Here is a 20,140-nt window from a genome sequence, read left to right as displayed (position 1 = left end):
CATGGTGGCGCACGCCTTTAATCCCAGCACTCAGGAGGCAGAGGCAGGTGGATTTCTGAGATCAAGGCCAGCCTGGTCTACAAAGTGAGTTCCAGGACAGCCAGGGCTATACAGAGAAACTATGTCTTGAAAAAAAAACAAAAAACAAAACAAAAACAAAAACAAAAACAAAACAAAAAACTGAGACCACTTGGGAGAGGTACTCAATAAAATATTTGCTGCATAGTTACTGTACTTTGAGCCCCACGTGAGAACCCAGGTACAGTGGTACCAGCCTTTAATCTCTCTCTATAAGGGAGGCAGAGATAGGCATATATCTTGTCTCCCTGGCTAGCCAATCTGGTCCAATCAGTGAGTCCCAGGCTCAAAAGTCAAGCTGGGTAGCACCCAGGGAAGCCATCGTTGTCATCTAGCATATTCAAGTTTGCCTTTGCTGCCGTCACACACTTACATGTATACCCGAGCACACATACATATACACACATTCACAAATAATCCGAGACAATTTGGAATTTTCTCTTTGCTGTCACAACCAGCCTTGTCTCGGCCCCACAGATTACTTGGTGAGGCAGCAACAGCCCTGGGAAGTGTTGATCTCACAGATGGGGTTGAAGAAAACAGCTTTTCAATTTCCAGGAGGCAAGAGTAGCAGAGGAGAGATGAGCTCAGGGGCTACTGGGGGATGCTCTGTCTGTTAGAGGAAGGGGTGAGGGAGGGGAGAGCCAGGGAGGGAGAGCGGAGAAATGAACATGGGGCGAGCATCTGTTGAAAAACAGATGCCTACCCGCCTCACTACACACACACACACACACACACACACACACACACACACATGCACACACCATTAGATGTGGTTCCTGTATTATGCATGCTGGTAAATCTGCGGGACTACAGTTGTGAAAATACGCCCTGACACAGAGTGAGCCTGCCCCTCCTCCCAATTCAAGAGCGGCCAGCCCCTGCTTTACCTAACACATTTTCTTTAACTTGTTTTCTCCCTAAAGACTATGCATAATTGGTCAGCCACGAGAGATTAATTTGTACTTAGCTGGCTGAGCAGCCGCGTGATAACTCAATAGCGGATGGCGCTGGACCGGCAGCTTCTCTCCTGAGTCTTCCCACCCCAGCTCGCTATCCTTCCACCCTAGCCTGCTCCTTTGGGAATCGCTAGCCACGCTCTTTATGTACTTCATTTGTGCTCGCCTGAAGGACTTGGAACTGTGTTTGCAAGCTTTTCCAGAAACATTGCTATTTGGGAAATGAAAAAAACAGTAAGGAAAAGATCAGTTCAGGAAAGAGGATGTCAGGGTAGAGAGGCCTGGGAAGTGAGGGGGTAGGGGCAGATATCTAGAACTTTGATATTCATTATGTTTTTCATTGCTGTTACAAAATACCAGATAAAAGCAACCCAGGAAAGAAGAGTTGACTATGGCTCCCCATTTGATGGTATAGTGCATCACAGAGGGAAAGCCATGGGGGCAAGCACGGGCATCAGCTGGCTTCATTGCAACCACAGTCAAGAGCACATTCATTCCATTCATCAATTCTGGCACGCGTCTCATCTTTTGGTTTTAAATTCAGTCTAGAATCCCAGCCCATGGCATGGTGCTGCCCACATTTAGCAGAACTCTTCCTATCTTAATTAACATAATCTAGAAATACCTCACAGACATGTCATAACTGTCTCCTTGGTGATTTTTAGTTTTGTTCAAGTTGACAATCATCATTACCCATCACCTTCATCCTGTTCGTTCCATTTCTAGCCCTAGTCAGGCTGGGAGACCAGTTGAGGGGGTGGCAAGGATGATGGTGGTGGTGGTGATGATGACAGAGGTGGTTGACAGTGATGGTGTTGGTGATGATGATGTTGGTGGTGGTAAAAACTGTAATGACAGTGATGGTAACAGTTGATGATATTGATGATGTTGAAGTTGCGATGATAGTGATGGTGACAGTGATGCTGTTGATGATGTTGAAGGCTGTAATGACAGTGATGGTGACAGTGATGCTGTTGAAGACTGTAATAACAGTGATGATGATGGTGATGGTGAAGATGGTGGTGGGGTTAGTGAGACAATAATGGTGTTGACGATGATATGAATAACGGTGACACTAACCTCTCCAAGATTCCATAAGTACCTCTACATTAATTATCACTTAATTATCTCTCAACCTGGACAGCAAGTGTAACTATCATTATAGAGCCTGAGAGACAAAGAAAATAAGACTCACAGGAGACAAAACATCTGCCCAAAGTTCAACCTAGGCAGTCTGACCCCAGAGCCAACACTCATCCATAGTCCTGGACACTCAAGGTACTAATCAGCCCCAAATGACAGGACACAGAGGAGACTGGTGTGATACACACCTCTTTCCTTACCTCATAGAAGAAGACTCCAGCTCAGTCCTGATCCACCTGGAGAAGGTGCTGCCCTACTAAAAACTTAGTGAAAATGAAACTTGGGTCAAACTCAACGTACACAAAGAGGTGCCCAATAATCATTAACAGCCATCACCATGGCGGCTCCTCAGAGGTCCAGAATGCAGCATTCTCAGAGAGCAACCCAACACTGAGATCCCAGGCCCAGCATCACAGCCACTTCCAGACAACCATGGAAACGTGGCCGATGTTTATGCCTGTCCTTGACTTCCCAGGGCTTCTCTGTGAGATGGCTTCCAAAGTCCCATCCAGACAGATAGAGAACCTTCTAAAGTGTGTATAGAAGCACTAAGGACCAATAGTGGTGAATGAAAAAGACAATGCAGAAGACAAAAAAAGAAAAAGAATCTGATTATTGCACATCTCCACCCCAAGTCATATAACCTGGTCCCCTTTCTCTGATGGCTCTTTTCTCCTCTCCTTTCCCATCCACCAAGTGAAAAAGAGCTGCCGAGTGTACTCTGCCACACCCAAGCCAGAACAAGATGCCAACAGCTGGACTGTGCTCAAACGCCTTTATCTCAGAAAGAACCGTGAAGGGGAACCACACATTTGGGTAGGGTTTCCTCCAAGATACCTCCCTAGCATACCTGTGCATTTTCAAGCAATTTGACATTAGAATGGGATGGAGAAGAAAATATGACCCACTTCCAAGCTACTGTCTTAGAGCTGAGAATTTCATTTTGGTGTTCCCAGGGGTGTGGGAAATGACGTAGCCTTCCGTTTGTGAGTCTGAAGATGCCCCCTCTGCCAAGGCAACCATGTGGCCCTGAGCTGCAGTGCCAGGCCTCTTGTGCCCCCTTCTGCTTCTCTCAGAGGCATTTTTCCCACATTGCCTGCCATGAGTCAGTAATGTGGACTCTGTGAGCACACGGCTATGTGAGGTCACTGAGCATCTCAGATGTGTTCACATCCCAAGCAAAAAGCAGCTACATGCAGAGTGATGCCAGGTTGTGAAAATCTGAACGTGTTCCTTCTGATGGCATGTTAATGCTGTATTTTGAACATACTAGCATAAAACAGCAAATCTTTAAAATGCACTCCACCAATTTATTTTTATTTTTTAAATTTAATATTGTACTGTGCACACACACACAAACAAACACACTGGTGAATGCCTTTATGTTTGCATGTATGCATGTGTGTATGTGTATGTGTGGGAGCCCAGGTATGTGAGTGCCCATATATGACATATATATATGCGTGGAGGCCTGGGGGTAACATCAATTTTCTTTCTCTATCACTCTCCACCTTATCTAGGGAGGCAATGTCGTGATAAACCTAGAGTTTGCCAATTTGGCTACTCGAGCTAGTGCTTGCCCTGGGGATCCTTTGCCTCTGCCTCCACAGTACTGGCATTACAGGTAGGATACCATACCCACCTGGCTTTTTCTTTACATTTGCATGGCAAACAATTTATCCACAGAGCCATTTCTCTGGCCACTGTTCCATTAAATATGGCCTTTCAAATATTTAAAGCCATGTATGTGTCTGTGATGAGTGACCCAGGCCATGCTTCCCCCTGGGCAACACTGGTCTAGACTCTTGCCAACCATGATGTGATCTGTGGAAGCAGTGTTATTTGTGGGGAACCCGACAGGAGTGCAGACTCTCAGGTCCACGCAACATACTGCATCAGCACCAGACTTATACAGCCCCTGTCCCCAGTGTCCTGCCTGCACAGTCACATTTAAGAAATACTGTACAAGGAACTCGGGTCCCTCACTTGTGTGCAGGAGGCACCTGATAAACATTTGTCCAGTGAATAAATCAGTTGTGTCTAGAAAGTTGCTGTATACAAGACCCTTGGGGAAAGGTTCCAGCCTGTCCTGGCTCTCTTTTCAGGTCATTAATATCAATGTTCTTGCCAGATTAATCATCTTTCATCTTAGCAGCCCACAGAACCAGTCCTTGGGACAATGAGGTCCTTGAAATGTATGAGAGCAGATTAGAACTAGAACCTGGAATCCTAGGACCCTCCCCACACCCACTGGTTATAAATATCCAGCTATAAACACAGGTGAGCCATAAGCAATGTTTATGACACCAGAGTGAAGAGGATGAAGTCTCTTAAGGTTACAGGGGCAAAAACAGGCTGGGACCAGAATAGAAGCAGAAAGGAGTTATACAGTGGACCAGTGGTTTCTCCTGGGATCCTCAGTACTCAAAGCATCCGAGGAGGAACAGGGAATATGCAGGAGATGATGTCAGAGCAGGGCAGACAACAGAGATAAATGCCAGGTCAAGGGAAGACTGAGTCACAGGCATATTGAAGGCTCTGACATATCAAATATCTAACGGGCTTGGTCTGCATCAATACTCCATGGCATGCCTTCTTACACTGAGAATCCTCAGCAGAAATAGAATGTCTGGTCATTGTTCTGATGTGTTAATTATAAGCAAAGATCTTGGGGGGGGGAAAGGATGATGTGGGATGTAGAGAATGGTCCTGGAAACTGTCTGTCTCCTGACAATGGATTCCCACATCAGCCTCCACCGTCCAACCTTATAGCACAGGGAGACTTGGAGGGATGGTGGGGGAGAGGTAGGAAAAAAAAAAAAAAACAGTTGAACTTGAAGAATCAGGGAGCCAGAGGAGATGGGACTTGAGAGAGAATCTTGGGTGTATATTGAAAAGGGGGAGGAGTCCAGGAGCATGGAAGGACTGTCTTGGATTCTTTTCTCTTTCAATTAACAGGAGGAAGAAGAAGAGTTGCTGTATGGCCTGATCAACTTCCTTATTCTTTCCCATTCTGGCAAAATGCTGTCAGCATTCAATTAACTATGATAAGTGACCAAGGGATTAGCCTTCCCAGAGGGCTTAGGGAGAAATCCAGCAAGTCTTAGTTAGCTGATGATTCTCTAGTGAAATGAGAGGGAACAATGTGCCCCTGTCACCTGCCTGGCTGCCATGTTGGAGAAGATTGGCATTCTACCTGCGTGAGCTGCAGAGGGTTTCTTCAGGGCAGTCATGGAGATAGGAGTGCTCCAAGAACTTTTCCTGCTGTTGCTCAATACAGTTAAAAGTAATCAACAAAGCCATGGGTGAGTATCACAGGACCAAGGGGAAACAAGCAAGCAAGATGGTCATATAGATCAACAAGCCCTTCACAGACGAGCTTCTCCTCCTGTGAACTCCGGGTCAGGTTCTTCTGAATTGGAGCCTGCTTGGGTGAAAAACAAGTGCTCTCAGAGGAATTCAGAGCCAGGCCCCTGACAAGCAGTGTGTTCTGTCAAGTGGAAGTGATATTCGCAAGCTTGAGACTCTTCTCTCAGAGTATCTGTTGCTCAAGATGGCTCTGTGCTCCCACTGTAAGACAGGGCCTCTCAATGGCTTGAGACCCACTGGTACTGCCAGGCTGGCTAGCCTGCAAGCTTTAAGCTTCTATCCCCTCTTCCTCCATCTAAACTCACAGTCATATACTACCACACTGCGCTTTAAAAACAAAAACAAAAACAAAACCAACATGGATTCTGAAGATCAAACTCAGATCTCCATGCATACACAGCAAGCACTGACTGAGTCAGCTCCCCAGCCAGCTCTTCACCTCTTAAATTTAAGGGCCACCAGTCATACTTTGCACACCTCTGATGTGAGCCCTGTGGTGGCATTTTCCATTTGTTCTATAAGGCATGTCATTGAGAAGTCCCACAGACCTGAGTGGCACTGAGAGTCTTCTATAATGTTATCACACAAGGGGGCCTGAAGGTCATCAGGTCTGACACTCAGGGACTTGAGCTTCTAGTTGCCTGGCACATGGCATCAGTAACCTCCCCCCCCCCCCAAAAGAAGGCTTTTCAACAAAGTACTATGTGATAACTAACACAGGATTACCGGGGGACAGATTGGTATCTTCACTTTTATTTTCCTCTTGTGTGTGTCTCTGTGTGTGAGAGGGTATAAGCACCGGTGTGTGTGTGTGTGTGTGTGTGTGTGTGTGTGTGTGTGTGTGTGTGTGTGTGTTTATATATTTGGAGACCCAGAGTCAACTCCGTATCTTCCTCTATCAGTCTCTATCTGTTTTGATCTCTCACTGAGTCTGGTGCTCACCGACTGTATAGACTGGCTGATGATGAGACTCGGGGATCCTCCTGTATCTGCTTCCTGGTGTGTCGATTACAAACTACCATACCTGGCTCTTTACATTACTTCTTGGGATTTGAACTGAGGTCCTCAAGCCTACACCTCCTCAGTCCGTCCCCTGACTTTTGAAATGTTTCAAAGGAAGAAAACTTTGCTCTTTCTCTACTTGTATTTTTTTCAGATAAGGGAAAACAAGAAGATTGGAATTCTGCAAGAATAGAGTGAAATGCAACAAGACGAGGGAAATGCCCTGAGAGGTCGTGGTACCTGCAGCTTCTATGCATTCTCTTCCTCAACAGGACAAATGGAACACCGCTTTAGAGTGCCCTCACCTTGTTCCAGAGAAATAAATCAGAACAAGGGTACTGAGAATACTCCAAAATACAGAGACACAAATCAATGAGAAATCTGAGGTCTCTCTTTCCTTTTCCAGGATGGAAGCAGCCCATCAGGATTCTTGTTCCTACTGTAATTGGAATGAGCAACTTCAAGCCTTCCCCAGAAGCAGAAGATTCCAATGTTTATTTAGCCATCATTTAGACTGGGCTTTGGGAAATGCATACACACCTAAAAGAGGCGAAACTGTGTGCTTGAGACTGAACCATATTCATCTTCTCATGTGCAGCTCCACTGGAAACTCAGTAAGGCTGACAATAATGTGAGATGAAGCCACCTTGTTGGTTAAATTCTATACAGATCCCCTCAGTATGTTCCAAACCAGAGCCTGTGATAGCTAGTCCCTCTCTTATCCAGTGTCACTTACCTTAGTGGCCACTTTAGCTTAGGAAATGGGAGCTTAACACTGTGTCCCGGTTTCCTGTTTCTGTGTAGCTGGGACGCATGAGACAAGTAGTTCCACAAGGCCACAGAGGTCCTTCTGGAAGCAGATTGTCCATCATTGGTGAGGAGCCATAAAGAAAGAAGACCTTTGTCCATTGGTCTCCTCACTATAACCTACATCCTAGAAGCCTATGTGCATCCATCCTGGATCTCACAGCCAATCCAGTCTAACGATTCAGCTCACAGGAGCACCTGCTGGCATGCACAATTTGCAAAATTCCTTACATTCAGGACTAAAGTTGACTCAGTCAATAAGACCAGGATCTATCCAGTGCCCTTGACCAATCCTAGTGAGAGTGGGAATCCCAACAGAAGATTCATGTGTGTGGACACATACACACATGCCTATGCCTGTATATGCACATATTCACACGTGTGCGTGTACATGTATATATGCCAGGATGTGTGTGTGTGTGTGTGTGTGTGTGTGTGTGTGTGTGTGTGTGTGCATGTGCTCCTGTGAATAAATACAAAAGCCAACCTCTGGAGTAATTTTTCCAAAACCACCTGCTTTGTCGTTTGAGACAAGTTGTGGTCACTCGCCTGGAACTTGCTAAATTAGTTAGGCTGACTGCGCAGCAAGCCCCAACCAGGCGACTGTTCCTTTCTGCCTCTGTGGCATCAAGATTACAAACATATGGCACCAAGCCTGGCTTTTCTGTTTTGGTTCTGGAGATCAAACTTGGGGTTTTCGCTCTTGTATGACAAGCACTTTGCCAACTGAGCTGTCTCCCCAGCTCCAGATAGAGGTTTTGAATAGGAGCCTGCAGAGAGTAGAGGGTGTGGGAATTCCCTGGAGGCCTCCACTCTTCAATTGCACAGGACTCACAGGCACTAAAACTTCCGTCTGGCCTCAGATCCAGTAAAGCACAGGGTCACCCTTGACCTTCTCCCACAACACCTTTCACATCTGTTTTCCATCATACTGACAACTCGCCATCCCTTGGTCTTTACTTCTAAAAGCTAGCCACTGAGTCAGCCTTTCTGAGCAGTATCCCTGGGGGTACCTTGTTGGTCTGAACACTCTGCTGAAGCTGGCCAGCCCTGACATGTCAGGAGGAGGAGGAGACCACAGAGAGTATCCTTGGCACCATTCCCTTGCTTTCACAAGAATTGCATGTTTCTGATGGTTAAAGTGGGTGCCATGGAAGGTTGGCACAGCAGCTGAGGAGACAAATATATTAAGTCACACAACTCCAAACAAATGCTACTCAGTCCAGAGCTGAGCCCGGGAAAGGATCTCCTCTAACATCACCTTGCTCATGTGTGACACACACGGCTGGTCCTGATGCAGCCTTGAATGCTTTCAGGAACGCGGATGAAGAAGTTGCAGCAGCCAGTCTCCGTGCAAAGTCACGTTCTCAAACAGCAATTTCAAAAATGCCATTAAGAAATGCATCAGGCTTAGCTTTCGTGGAGTGCACACCCTCAAATCCGACATTTCTAACTACTGGTCTACAGGTGGCTCCTTAATCAAAACGCTTCAAAACCGATTTCCATGCTGGTAGTGGCTTGGAGACTGTGGGTTACATAAAGTTAAAAGTGTTTCTAATCAGCAGGACTTCTCAGAGCTTCTAATAAGGTAATGAGTGTTCAGAGGTTAAAAACATCCAAACCAGTGCTGAGTCCACTGTCTGATTGGACCACAAAACCCACAGTAAGGAGTCCTACACATCTTTTGTCATCTATCATAGCTGAGGTTAAAAACCTCTGTATGTGGGGTCTAAAGCAGACACTTTTAAAAAAAGATTTCTTTTATTTTTAATTTATGTGCATGTCTTTGAGGGTGTGTTTCGTATGCTCAAGCATCAAATATAAGTTCAGGGGACAGAAAGAACTTGATAAAAAAGCAATGGACAGTTGCTGCGTTGCTGAACACAATTTAGGCAACCTACCTTATTCTCAATGTGTGTTTTTCCAGGAGAGAGTCACCGTGCAGCTAGGTGGTAGAACCTGTGCTGACCATGCACAGAGCCCTAGGTGTGAGCCCCAGCAGTTCCCATCAGTGAAAAATACTTCTGACAAAGGTCTAAAGCCAGCCTTGAGAAGCTCCTCTGGGTTAGTAGATAGTGTTCAGCAGCTCAATAAATAAATCTCTTAAAGCAGGTTGACAATTGTGAAGGTCAATATCATTCCCATGACAGGAAATAGAACCTCCTAGGAGACAAAGGTCTGGGCATTGCCTGTGAGAGAACTTCTGGACTGGATTAATCGAGGTTGAAGACCTTTCTTTGTTGGATGTCAGCATTCCATGAGGTAGGGTGCTGAACTGTATAAGGAGAAAGTGAGCTAGCACCAGGCTCATCTCTTTGCTCAAGTTTCTGCCGCCATGACTTCCCCACCAAGATGAACTGTACTCTAATACTGTGAGCCAATAAAAGCCTTTCCTTCCCCAAATTGCTACTATCATTGTGCTTTGTTCTAACCAGAAAATTGGCTAAGACAGCAATGGACCAAAAGGGCATCTTCATGTAGCTGATCTATGTCCAAGGAGTTCGCAAACCATTTTGAAAGTACACAGATGAAGAAGAGCTCAAGGCTCAGGCAGCTAGGTGCCAGCAGGTACTGGAAACCCTGGTTTCTTATACTCTGGGCCATGCGGACTCCACATGGGGTCCCATAATGAAAGTCAGGGTCATGGGTCATGAAACATCTGGCAAGAGTAAAAGGTTTCTGAGTGTGTGCCAATGAAAAACAAACTCAAAATTCAGTAGGTAACGCATCCACGGTGTCTCTGGCAGTGCTCGCCCATGTTACATTACCGGACCTTGCCTGAAACACTTGGGTTAAGATTCAAGATGACTGTAAGTTATGACAGCAGTGTTTTTATTGTACACGGAAAACTTTTTGCTTTTATAGAAACATCATGTTTTATTACCGAAAGCAGAGACTCAATATTTTCTTCATCATTCCTCAGCATGTGAGTATTAAATTAGTAAGTCTTTGGATCATACAGCGTTAGAATGTTTCATTTTAAAATTTTTCGACTTGAATTGACGACTGGAGTTTCATTAAAATACAGTCGCTCAATGAATTTCAGCTCGGGACTCAGGCAGAATTTTTTTAACAATTTCTGAAATAACCTGAAACATTCTTTCTCCACGTTTGCACTCCATCTTCATGTGAGGAGTAACATGTTGGTGATTAGAAACTAAAATACACAATAGCTCAGATAGACACTTGAGATGTTGTATATCTTTCAGTACCAAACATGCAGCCAAGACTCAGTGATTTAGGTAAAAATAGAGAAGAACATCCATCTCGTTCCTATGCAAATTTATGCTAATGTAATGTGCTTTACTTTTAAATAAATGGTAAAATTGTATGGATGGCCAACCATTCTTTTCTAGTTTTGTCTTGTGGCAGGGTCTTATGTAGCCCAGGCTGGCCTCAAACTTGCTATGCATCTAAGGATAACCTGGAACATCTGCTCCTCCTGCCTCCACCTCCAGAGTGCCAAATCATAGACAGATACCAACCACCTCCAGTTTGCACCCAATGCTGGGGATGGAATCCAGGGCTTTGTGCATGTCAGGCTATCACTGTACCAACTGAGCCACATGAGCAGCCTACTCCCACTTACAACTATTTTAAAAGAAGTTTTTTACAATTTATCATCAGTAAATGTTCAATCTGCATCCCTATTTTCTATGGGACCCAGGGTCAACTACAAAATGTCATGGTTGTAAATGGGTTGTGAGTGAAGAAGTTTAAGGAGGCCCTCTTTAAGCAGTAAGAGGAAGAAACAGGCTTAGTAGAAAGAACAAAAAGGGCAGAGTAACACACGTGTGGGATTAGATCCAGGGAGCCGGCATCAGCCTCAGCTGCCATGATTTTTGTGGTGAGGACGTCAAAGTTGACTTTTCAATGGAGCTCTTAAGTGTCGGTGTGATCCCACTTGCTTCTTCATATGAAGCATTCCTATAGATTCTCACTACAGTGACATAGTTGTCACTATCACCCCAGGTCATGAGTGATGAAACCAAGGCTTGAGTTAATTAAGTTATCAAAATAAAACACACACTGAGTAAAGTCATGAACAGGAGACTACCAGTGGATCCTGCCACAATGACGTCTGCATGTCTCCAGAAGTGGCAGGTGGCTAGTGACAATCATCATATAGGTGTCAATAAAAGTTGCACCCTCTAATTTTGAACACTCGGTTCATGCTTTTGATCTGTGATGATTAAACTGGGTTCAACTTGACTGGATCCTTAAGCAACTGACACGTTCTTCAGAGAACTACATGGAATTTTTTGATCTTTTGATTGAAGTGGGAAGACTCACCCTACATGTGGGCAGCCCCTTCTGGTGGCAGCCAGATAAAACAAAGGGAAAAAAAGGTTTGTTTTGTTTTGTTTTGTTGCCTGTTTGCCTTCATGTTGTGCTGGCAGCCTTGTCTACCCTGGTGGCATCTTATGGCTGCCTCTGCTCCTGCTGTTGCTGCTGCCATCATTCTTTGCTGACATTAGAACTCAGTTTCTTGGCCATTCAACATGCATGGGAAACCATTGGCTCTCCAAAAACCCTCCAAGTTTCAGGGCTAGATTGTATTGGAGGCAGGGGCATCTGGCTTTTGGACTAAGCAGCTACTGAGTTTTCAGTCTCTCCGGTGTGAAGGCAGCCACTGTTGACTACCAAGGCCTTTCTGTAAAAGTCAGTCTAGTAAATTCCCTTTAAAATCATATTTATTGAACCAGCTCTGTTCTTCCCAAGAGCCCTGACTGACGTACTGACTAACAACTCAGCAAAAAAACACAACACCCAGATGGCACTGAGGCTGGACCACCCATAGGAAGGCTCTTCTGAACTGGGAATGGCAGGATGCCCAAGGGGGTGAGAAGAGCATGGGCCCTTTGTAAATACAAAGTTGTCTTATCATTACAACTGGCAAAGGATACATGAGGAATTTGAAAATATGTTACGGGCATCATCCTGAGTGAGGTAACACAATCACAAAAGAACTCAAATGATATGTACTCACTGATAAGTGGATATTAGCCCAGAAACTTAGTATAGGGAGATATAAGGTACAATTTGCAAAACACATGAAACTGAAGAAGAACGAAGACCAAAGTGTGGACACTTTGCCCCTTCTTAGAATTGGAAACAATCACCCATGGAAGGAGTTACAGAGACAAAGTTTGGAGCTGAGACAAAAGGATGGACCATCTAGAGACTGCCACATCCAGGGATCCATCCCATAATTAGCCTCCAAACGATGACACCATTGCATACACTAGCAAGCGTTTGTTGCAAGGACTGTGATATAGCTGTCTCTTGTGAGACTAGGCTGGGGCCTAGCAAACACAGAAGTGGATGCTCACAGTCAACTATTGGATGGATCACAGGGCCCCCAATGGAGGAGCTAGAGAAAGTATCCAAGGAGCTAAAGAGATCTGCAACCCTGTAGGTGCAACATTATGAACTAACCAGTACCCCGGAGCTCTTGACTCTAGCTGCATATGTATCAAAAGATGGCCTAGTCGGCCATCACTGGAAAGAGAGGCCCATTGGACAGGCAAACTTTATATGCCCCAGTACAGGGGAACACCAGGGCCAAAAAATGGGAATGAGTGGGTAGGGGAGTGGGTGTGTGTGTGTGGGGGGGGGGGACTTTTGTTATAGCATTGGAAATGTAATTGAGGAAAATATGTAATAAAAAAAAAGAAAAAAAGAGAAAATATGTTACATGTATTGGGGGGATGGGAATTGTTTTCTGGGAGGTGCTGGACAGACATACTCCCTTGGGATATACTGATTACAATGTAAAGCCTTGGTGTCCACTCCTCAGTGGATAGGGCAGGAAGGATGCTGGCAGGCAGGCGCTTACTATTGTAGATACGACTGCATCACTTTCTTTGAGAGAATCCCAGGATGCTCTCTGCTAATGAAATCTTCTTCTTGGCCATCTTGACCCAGGTCATCACCAGGATTCCTTTAGGCCCACGATCAAAGCAACCTGTGGTAGTTACGAGTGTGGCTTTAGGAGACTAACACACCAGGGCAGCTATGCCACCTAGTGATGCCTGTTTGTACTGTTCTCCTCCTGATGACAGTGGCAAAGGCTTCAGGGTGGCTTAGTCTTTGCTGTGCTGGGGCAGCCTTTCTACGGGGCAGGTCTGAAATCTTGGACTTGGCTTCCTTGGAAGCATTCCTGGAGGCTGCACTGACCATTCCCTCAAGCTGTAGGGGACAAGCATGACTTCACACCAAGAGGGAGCAATTACATCTGAATCTCTAGACATAATGGCTAAAAAAATATGAAGTCCATAGTTCTCTGACTGCCTTCTGGTCAAAACCTGATGGCATTTGTCGCTTTGCTCTTATCCTGCTAGGATGTGAATTAGCTGTTTCCTTCTTCCCTCCCTTCCTCTCATCCCTTTTACTTTATTTCCTTCCTTTCCATTTCTTCTTTTCCCTTATTCTGCACCCCTCCTTTTCTGTATGTGTAATGTGTGCATCTCTGTGTGGAGGTCACTCTCAAGTGTCAGCCCTCAAGTGCTTTTCACCCTATTTTTCGAGTCAGAGTCTTTCATTGGCCTGGGACTCATCGAGCCTCAGGGACCTTCCTAGCTCTACCTCCCCTACACTAGATGACAAGGATATGCGCTGCCACACTAAGCTTTGAAAAACCTGGGTTTGGGGCTCAGGTCCCCATGCTTGTAAGGCAAGCATGTTAGTACCCTTTTAGCCCTGTTTATCATGTAACCTGAAGTCCTGGGCCTTCTGCATCTGTTGTCTCTTTCCCTTACCAAACAGAAGTGCTTGCTCCGGCACTCAGCTGTCACAGGGTGCCTAGGAAGTGTCTGTCCTCCAGCCCATGGCAGATGTTAACAAGTATAGCTCTTGAGCCCAGACCCTAGTCTACTCCCCGTTGACTAGAACATAGCGAGGAGCAGAAGGGTATTGTAAGCCTCAAGAAATGTTGAGAGGGGGCTGATAAATGCAGGAAGTGCTTTTGTTCATTTTGTTAGCACGCTCTCTCCTTCTCTCCTTCCCTCCTTCCCTCCTTCCCTCCCTCCAGCCCTCCCTCCCCCACCCCCACCCCCTCACTAGGAGAAGGTGAGCTGAGTGGCTAGAATTCCAAAAGGGGGGACGGCAATGCCATGAAGCTGCTTTTTATCTGAGTATCATGGAGACTGTAGGAGTAACACTAACGTGTGTGTGTGTGTGTGTGTGTGTGTGTGTGTGTGTTACACAGAAGTCAGAGGAGGGCATCAGGTATCCTTCCTACCTCCGCCTCCCCAGCACTCACTCTCTACCACACTCCTTTGTGACAGGGTCTCTTATTCAATCTGTAGCCAGACTGATAGCCTGCAAATCCCAGAAATCCTCCTGACTCTGCACCCATTCCTGGCTTCTTTGGGTGCTGGCAATTTGATCTCAAGGTTCCTTATGCACGAACAGCCAATTCTTTAACTCACTGAGCCAGCTCCTCGGCCCTCTAACCCTGCTCTATCCAAGCTCCTGAAGTGAGTGGTGACTCTGGAGTTTCTCTTAGGACAGAAAGCCTTGGGCCAGGGGGAAAATGAAAGAGGAGGGACATGTATCAGGCCATAGATTCAGAAAGTGGATTTGCTCCACCAGATCAAAGATGGCTTGTTTGGACATGTCAGTACTTGCTCTATGGGAAGCACTCCAGATTGCAGAGCACATGTTCTTGTTTTGTTTAATATTTTTGTGTACATGGTGCAGGGGGGCTGCAGATTTTGAGTTCCTTCATTGGTTGTCTGTGTTTGAGAATGTTGTATTTCCATGTGTGTGGTCATGTGTAGGTTCACATGTGTCCAACATCTTCCTCTATCCCTCTCCACTTTTAAAATTAATCAATTAATTAATTAATTGGAGGCAGGACATCACTGCCCTAAAATTCATTATGTAAATGAGATGGCCTCAAACTCATAAAAACCTGTCTGCCTCCACCTCCTATGTGATCAAACAGGGTCTCACATTGAATGCGGAGCTCACTGACTGGTAGGCTGGCCAACCAACGAGCTATGGAAATCCACCTGTCTCTGGCTCCCTAGCTATGGGATTATATGTACTAGCAGCGGGGTATGGCTTTTGGCATGAATCCTCAGGGTGTAAACTCAGGACCCCAAACTTGTTAAACAAGCACCTTCCTGGCTGTGACACCTCCCCAGCCCTTCCATAATCTTTTTGACTGACTTTCTCCAGGGTATCCATAGAACAAGAGCAAATCAAGGTGGTGCTGTTTGCCAAAGCCTCCAGCCTCTACCCCACCCACATAACTGGGGGCCGGCTTGAGGATTGCGGAAGCAACATTCCACATTCTTCTTCCCTGTAGCGATGGAAGGGACATCATCACCCTAATGTCCTACAAGTGCCTCTGGGCCTAAGCTGTAGGGGATTGTATAAATAGTCCCCTAAGCAGGGAAAGGCTCCTCATTTCACAATCATTACGTTCTTTCTATGCTCAAAGTTTCAGCCAAATCCACCCCTCCCACTTTTGCCCTTGTAACAACCAATCCTGTAGTTCCAAACCACTTGGTTTCCACCCAAAACCAATAATCTTGATTCCCATATTTTAAGATGTTCACTGCAAAGAACTCTCACTGTTCACATACAGCTGTCAGCTGCAAAAACATTTTTTTTAATACAAAAATCTGGCTTTGGTTCTCCTCCCCGTGAGGCTGGATAGTGACCTAGTGATTCATGCTGACTACAGACTCTAGATTCTCTTCTCCCACCCCAACCCATTCAGATATAATTAGGCCTAGCCCAGGTAACCCCTCCAGTGTGGAAGAAGCTCAGGGGGAAAGCCATGTGCAGCTCTGTATAGCCACCATGTGGCTCTGATGGTTCACTCATGCGTGATTCAGTGACAACTCTCATGATGTTTTGGTCACCTTTGGCTGTGGACCTGGTACCCAGGAAAAATCAGAGACCCAAGAAAGAGGCAGAGCGTCAGCCTCAAAGCCAGGGATGCACACACAGTCTTCCATAACGTCTCCTGAAAACCAAATTCTTCTTTCTTTGCAAAGGAGCCACAGACAGACAACACAGCTGACAGTTATTTTTGTTGCCAGTAGAATGAAGGCGACTTAGACTTCATTTGTCCCCTTAGCAATTGTTCCTTTAGCGGAATATATGTGTTGTGGCATTTTCTTAGGGATGGTTTCCTTTAGAAAAATTCAGTCCTTGTGAAAAGCAGAGTCGGAGACATTTTATTTCGGTCATTTTCAGCAAAGCTGAATCTGTCCTTTTCTTTAAATGGAAACTTTTCAAAATCAAGTAGACCCCATTTCGTTTTTATCCCAAAGCTGCTGGTTGGGGGGGGGGAGGGTAGGATTGGAAAACTGTACTTTGTCTCAAGAATTTAGACTGAGGATGAAGATGGGAGGGAGACCTGCAGAGGCCGGTGGTTAGAGGCCATCAGCATCTTCATCCTCAGTGGCCGCTCTTATACTTGCCCAGGCTATGTTTGAGAAGAGAAAAGGGCACGGAGGGAAGATTTTTGCTAAGAGCTCCTGTTTTCCACACAAGGGTTCTCCCAGATGCACAGCAACGTGCATTAGCACAGACGCCAGGCATCATCCTAAGAAGCAAGCAGATCTGATGTCTTCTCTTAGAGAGTTGGAGACCGGGGTGGGGGGGCAATGAGAAGGGTAAGGGTCAGGCTTGGAGCTCACAACCCAGCCAGGCACATCGAAAGCAGTTGCGTCATCCTACCTTCTCCAGAGGCTGAGGTAGATGGGTCTGAAGTTCAAGACCAGCCTGCACAACTTAGTATCAAAGACAGAAAACAGACAACCAGAGGGCTAGGGTGAATGCTTTAATGGTAGAGTGACTGTCTAGTGTGTAAAATGGCTAACAATACTGCCTGACCATCTCCTTCAGTTGCTTCTGAACTGGGAGTTTGAATCCACCCTTTCTCTAGGGAACTTTGACATCAGTGTGGTTTGAGGGTCAGTTCTCATGAGCTCCTTTCGTCTCAGTAGTTTATGAGGTAAATGTGCAGGGCTTTACTAAGTGACCAGGGCCAGTGTGAGGACTGGTATTCCTTCCATGGCTAATATTTACAGAGCACCTTGCCTGTGTAGCAGAAAATCAATCCTTCCAAAGTAAACACACTGGCCATGCTTGCTTGCCTTGCCAGCAAACTGGCCACACCTTGCAGAGGTTGGCTAGTCAAGGTGTTCCCAGTGTTGAGCTTGGATCCCGGGCCCAGTTTAGATCCACTATATAAACTCAACCACAGAAAGAACAAGGCGTCTCAAAAGGTTCACCTGGAAGCCTTAGAGATGGCTGAATTGGTCACATTCTTTGCTGCAAAACTATCAGAACCTGAGTTTGGATTGGCAGCAACCAAATAGAACTGTCAAGTATGGTGACATGGGTTGATAACCATACTGCTGGTGGGCAGGGGGAGGGGAAGCAGACAGATCCCTGGAGCTCACTGGCTGCCCAGTCTAGCTGAATCCATAAGCTTCAAATTCTGTGAGAGACCCCATCCCAAAACACAAGGTGGAAATCTATTGAGAAAAATACCTCACTTTGACTTCTGCCCTTCACAAATGCATGCCAAGGGGTCACACTCTTATATCCATGTAGATCCATGTCTACACACACACACACACACACACACACACACACACCTTCATCTGAATTTTCCAAGCAACTGTTTTCCACAAAACCTACAGGCAGAAAAATCACAATGCCCCTGAACTTTGATCATATACCCACATTCCTCTCCTGTATTTTTAGAACCACCTCAGCAAAAGCACAAACTGTCACTGCCGATGTCCATACGTAACAAAAGCAGCCAGCATGGTCTGAGAAATGTTTTCAGAGGAAACTAGTTTTAAATAATTAACCACAGCGCCTAGCCTCCACTCCTCACAGGCTGATTAATGTCTCCTGACAGGTGAGATTCCTTCACAGGAGGCTGCAGTTCCTGTTTGTTCAAGGTAACTGCTGCTATTGAAGTAGATTTTCATTAAACACACCACCTTGGAAACCCCTGCTCCTTGGAAGAAACAAACCCACCACATGGAGCCGTTAGTTTTCAGTTCATTTAAATGAAAAAAAAAAAAAGTTAGGTTTAAAATAAAACTAATGGAGAAAATAAGAAGCTAGAAAATGAACGCATTAAGAATGGACACCAGTGCTAGGCTGGAACCGTCAAGTAGCTTATGTGTCAGGTGTGTGTGTGTGGGGGGGGGGTGTATGTGTGTGTTGGGTGTGTGTATAGGTATGGGTACGGGTATATGGGTGTTTGTGTGTGTATGGGTATGTGTATGGGTGTGTGTATGGGTGTTTGGGTATGTGTGTATGAGTGTGTATATATGGGTAAGTGTGTGTGTGTGTAACAAGACAGGATCTCTGGAAATCACTCCTCATGAAGCCTCCACTTTTACTTTTAGACAGGGTCTCTCATTAGCCTGGAACTCACCAGGCAAACTATCTAATTAGTGAATCGCAGAAATCTACCTGTCTACACCTCCTCTTGGATTACAGGTGTGCATCACCATGTCTGGCTTTCAGGTAGATTTTTAAGGACTGAACTCGGGTTATTGTGCTTGCATAGGAAGCAGCTTGCCAGCTGAGATATCTGCCTAGCTCTGTATTCACATTCTTTAAACTATTTTTGCCTGATTTTATTTTCTATGGGGATGTGTGTGTGAATATATATATTTTTTTTCTCCTGTGTGTATGCCTGTAAAAGGGATGGGCTCTCCTGTGTGCAGGTGGAGGTCGGAGGTCAATGTCAACTGTCACCCTCAATTCTTTCCACCTCACTTTTTGAGCCAGGTTATCCCACTGAACCTAGAACTTGTTGCTTCAGCTAGGATGGCTTAACATGAGCTCTAGGTATCTACCAATTGCACAGGGGTGATTTGAGTAAAAATGGTCCCCATGGCCCATAGGGAATGCCACTATTAGGAGGTGTGGTCTTGTTGGAAGAAGAGGGGGCAGGTTTGAGATCTCAGATATTCAAGCTATGCCCAGTGAAACATTCTCTTCCTGCTGCCTGAGAGATGTAGAACTCTACAGTTCCTTCTCCACCACCTTGTCTGCCTGCACGCCACCATGCTTCCTGCCATGGGCTAAATCTCTGAAACTTGAAGCCAGCCCCGATTAAATGCTTTCCTTTATAAGAATTGTGCTGGTCATGGTGTCTCTTCACAGCCATGAAACCCTAAGACGCTCAACCTGCCAGATATTGGGCTTTCAGATGTGCCTTCTTGTAGGGCTTTTTTACATGGGTGGGCGCTGGGGTTCTAAACTTAAGTCCTCACAATTCACAGCAGACACTTTACCAATGAATCATTCCCCCAGCCAGGAAAATTCTAGTAACACAGGAAGAAACAGAGATGTGGAGAGGATAAATAACATGTTCAAAGGGAAACTTCAACAGCAACGACAACAAAACCCCCTGAGCAGAAATATCGAAATTCCTATCTGAAATGCTCTGGACCCCGGCTTCCCTCCACTGTCAGCATCTCAAGTTGAAGGAAGTAAAGTCAGCAATGACTGACCATGCCTGACCCGCAAGGAAACAAAACCCAGGACTCTCCAGAGGCATGGAACTCACCAGACTTTGGGTAAACATGTGTTTTTCAAGCATCAGCTCCACCACGATATAATGAAACTGGCTTTCCTCAAAGCCAAAGACACCAGATGGACCATCTTTCAATCTGGTGTATTTCTCATCTAAATACAGTTCCAGGAATCAAAACAAACAGAAACACAAAAGCCTGTATATATGTGTGTGTGTGTGTGCGCGCGTTTCTGTTATTGTGTCTGTG

General features: G+C 45.6%; 1 protein-coding gene and 1 long non-coding RNA gene across 2 annotated transcripts in view; both read right to left on the bottom strand.

Annotated features, from left to right (window-relative positions):
* Rora (RAR-related orphan receptor alpha) overlaps nucleotides 1–20,140 on the bottom strand; it is a 734,843-nt gene that overhangs the window by 544,739 nt on the left and 169,964 nt on the right. The gene's annotated exons all lie outside the window — the stretch shown is intronic.
* The window catches only part of Gm31262, a 100,599-nt gene extending 80,459 nt beyond the window's left edge, over nucleotides 1–20,140 (bottom strand). Inside the window, exon 1 of the long non-coding RNA XR_379583.4 lies at nucleotides 1–20,140. This exon is cut by the window's left edge and continues 72,292 nt beyond it. This is a non-coding gene — a long non-coding RNA (predicted gene, 31262).

The sequence above is a fragment of the Mus musculus genome, chromosome 9, assembly GCF_000001635.26.
Source record: "Mus musculus strain C57BL/6J chromosome 9, GRCm38.p6 C57BL/6J".
Classification (NCBI taxonomy): Eukaryota; Metazoa; Chordata; class Mammalia; order Rodentia; family Muridae; genus Mus; species Mus musculus.
This window is presented reverse-complemented; position numbering and strand designations above follow the sequence as displayed.